Source organism: Equus caballus, chromosome 4, assembly GCF_041296265.1.
Source record: "Equus caballus isolate H_3958 breed thoroughbred chromosome 4, TB-T2T, whole genome shotgun sequence".
In the NCBI taxonomy this organism is placed as follows: Eukaryota; Metazoa; Chordata; class Mammalia; order Perissodactyla; family Equidae; genus Equus; species Equus caballus.
This window is the reverse complement of record NC_091687.1, coordinates 71719630-71723201: the sequence shown is the minus strand read 5'-3', so window position 1 is coordinate 71723201 and position 3572 is coordinate 71719630. Positions and strand designations below refer to the sequence as shown.

Below are 3572 nucleotides of genomic sequence, written 5' to 3'. Positions count from 1 at the left end.
AAAATCCCTGTGGAGTTGCAAAAGACCCTGAGGACCCAAAACAATTCTGTAAAGGGAGAACAAAGTTGAAGGACTCACACTTCTTGATTTCAAAACTTACTATAAAGCTACTGTAATCAAAACAATAGTGTACTGGCACAAGGATAAATATATGGATTAATGGAATAAAATCAATCCAAAAATAAATTCATAATCTATGGTCAATGGACTTTTGACAAGGAGCCAAGACCATTCAGTGGGAGAAAGAATAGCCTCTTCAACAAATGCTGGGAATACTGGATAGTCACATGCTAAAATATGAAGTTAGACACTTAACTCATACCTTACACAAAAATTAACTCAAAATGGACAAAGAACCTAAATGTAAGAGTTAAAACTGTACAAATCTTAAAAGAAAATATAGAGATAAATCTTCATGACCCTTCGTTTCACTATGCATACTCAGATATGATACCAAAAACACAAGCAACAAACTAAAAAAAATAAATTGGAATTCATCAAAATTCAATTCTCCTGTGCCTCAAAGGACCCTACCAATGGAATGAAAATAAAATGCAAAAAATGGGGGAAAACATTTGCAAATTTTATACCTAATAAGGGTCCAGTACCCAGAGTACATAAAGAATTGACAACTCAACAACTAAAAGACAAACAATCCAATTTTAAAGTGGGCAAAGGATTTGAATAGGCATTTCTTCAAAGAAGATACACAAATGACCATGAGCAATGAGATGCTAAATATTATTAGTCATTGGGGAAAATGCAAAGCAAAACCGAGGGAGATACCATTTCACATCCACTGGTATGGCTATAATTTTGTTTTTTAAAAAAGGAAAACTGGTATGATGACAATGTGGAGAAATTAGGATTCTTATACATTGCTGGAAGGAATGTAAAATGGTACAGCTGCCTTGGAAAACAGTCTGGCATTTCTTCAAAAAGTTAAATATAGAATTACCATATGACCCAGAATTTTACCCTTAAGTTCTTACCCACGGGAACTGAGAACATGTGTTCAAATAAAAAACTAAGCACAATTCAATGTGCTTAATTGGACATAATAAATGGACAAAAAATGGATAAATGGACAAAAACTGTGGTATATCTATACAATGAAATATTACTCAGTCATACAAAGGAATGTAGTACTGATACAGCTACAACTTGGAGGAATCTAGAAAACACCACACTGGTGAAGAAAGTCAGACACCAAAGTTCACATATTGTGTGATTTCTTCTATATGAAATATCTAGAATAAGCAAATCCATAGAGATGAAAAGCAGATTAGTGGTTTCCAGGGGCTAGGAGAAGAGAGGAAGGGAGTAGGGAGTAACTGTTAATGGGAAGGAGACTTCTTTTGATGAGATGAAAATATTCTGGAATGAGACAGTGGTGACCGTTGCACAATATTGTGAATGCAATAAGATCACTGAATTGTACATTTGTAAATGGTTAAAATGCTGAAATTTATATTACGCAAATTTTAAAAATTAAAAAAATAAAGTAGTGATACATGAAAAAGTCTGGATGAACCTAAAACACATGATATTGTGTAAAGGAAGCATGACATATAAAAGTTCATATGGTATAACCCCGTTTATATGAAGTTCTGGAACAGGCAGAACAAACGCGTGCAATCAGAGCAACGGTTGGTTGGAAAGAACAGCTGGTATGAAGCACACGAAGAGAAGATTCCGAGGTGATGAAAATGTTCTTTATCTTAAGAAAGGTATGGATTAGACAGTTTTATGCATTTGACAAAGCTGAAGAAACAGTGTGATTAAGAGTTATGCATTTCACTGTACAATCAGATCTTCTACAACACTTGTTTCGATGACATGAATTTGTTCCAATTTGACTGATATATTGAGAAATAATATAAATGGAATTTTTTCTTTGTTTATGCATGATTTAGTCCATGAAAACCACTAGCTGAATGCCAAAAACAGCGCCCAGTTTGAGCCAAATAACGCACAAAACGAACACACCTCAACATCTACCAGATGTCTTAGTTTACCACGTGTTACAAACCGTTTGTGTCCACATCTAGGGTTACAACTTTCTAATTTCATATGATCCACCTTAATGAGTTGAATAGCATACTTCAAAAATTTGTGTCCACTTGGAACCTGTAAATGTGACTTGATTTGGAAATAAGATCTTTGGAGGTGTAATCCAGCTAAGGTGAGGTCATACTAGATTAGAGTGAGCCTTAACTCCAGTATGACTGATGTCCTTCAAAGAGGGAGATTTGGACACAAAGAAGCAGATACTCAGGGAGGAAGGCTATGTGAAGACAGTGGCGGAAATCAGAGTGATGTACCTACAAACAGAGGAATACCAGGGATGGCCAAGTAACCACCAGAAGCTAGAAGAGGCAAGGAAGAATTCTTCCGTAGAACCGTCAGAGGGAGAAGGATGCTGCCAACAGCTTGATTGCAGACTTCTAGCCTCCAGAACTGTGAGACAATAAATTTCTGTTGTTTTAAGCAACCCAGTTTGTGGTAATTTGTTACAACAGCCCTAAGAAACTAATATACTTGCCTTCCACCACTTCACAGTAACTCATAAGCTAAAACCTTTCTGAATCCCATTTCTACAAGCAAACATTAGATCTTTTTCAAATTAAAGTGTCATATTTACAGTATATTTTTTATATCCATTTAACATGTGTAAAACTATGCTACCATTTTTACTAGGTTCCTATTCTTAATGTCACTGATATATGACACTATGTATTGTGCCCTTAAACCCATTTTTCCCATAAGAGCTGCATTTCCTTGTTGAGTAATTTCCTGTAGCACAGTGCTTTGTAGGGATACATATGTCACTTTATAGCAGAACCGACTGCATGTGAATTTTACCTTGATAAAAAAAATAAGGAAGCAATGCTTTGGATGTCATTAGAGCTCTAAATTCACATAATAAAAAATAAAAAAGATTAGGAGGAGGATCCAAGATGGCGCCGTGAGTAGTCCTCTTTGTCTCTCCCCCTTCGAGTCTACAATTATTTGGACACTCACCGCTCAACAAAGGATATCCAGACAGCATCACAGGACGTCTGAGAGACCCAAGCGACTATACATTGGAAGGCAGACGGACTTTCCTCCGGGAGGATGTGGAAATAGGTGAAAACTCTCTGATCCCGACCGAACAGCCTAGTACCTGCAAGTGGCTTTCTTCCAATGGACACCCCCAGAAGATCAACACACACCTAGGGCGGGAGCGAGCACACAACAGAAGAGCAACGGTGGAAACAGGTGACCAGAACCCCACCTAAACCCCCCGCAATTACTCCTAAATGCAGAGGGAAACTCTAGAGTTACACACCTGAGCCTGCGGGGAGAGTCTCTTCCTGCCATTGGCGGGGAGATCCTGCCTAATGTTCATGGCACCCGGAGGGTCCCAGAGAGAATCACTGAGGGTACGGAGGCCCCCCAGCTGCCACTGCCTGCACGGTGGGGCTAGGGATTGCTGGAGATCTCGGAGAGGACTGGGGCTGGGTGAAGCTGCAGAGGCCGGCTCCGCGCCCCGGAGGGGAAGCTCCAGAGTTCCGCCCAGTCAGCAGACA

The 3572-nt window shown here is 39.0% G+C and overlaps 1 long non-coding RNA gene across 1 annotated transcript; it reads right to left on the bottom strand.

Annotated features, from left to right (window-relative positions):
* Positions 1-562: 562 nt before the first annotated feature.
* LOC138923810 (uncharacterized) lies at positions 563-3215 on the bottom strand. The gene is made up of 2 exons (XR_011437944.1): positions 3025-3215; positions 563-2460 (listed from the first exon to the last, which is right to left on the bottom strand). It is a non-coding gene; the product is annotated as an uncharacterized lncRNA (long non-coding RNA).
* Positions 3216-3572: the final 357 nt, after the last annotated feature.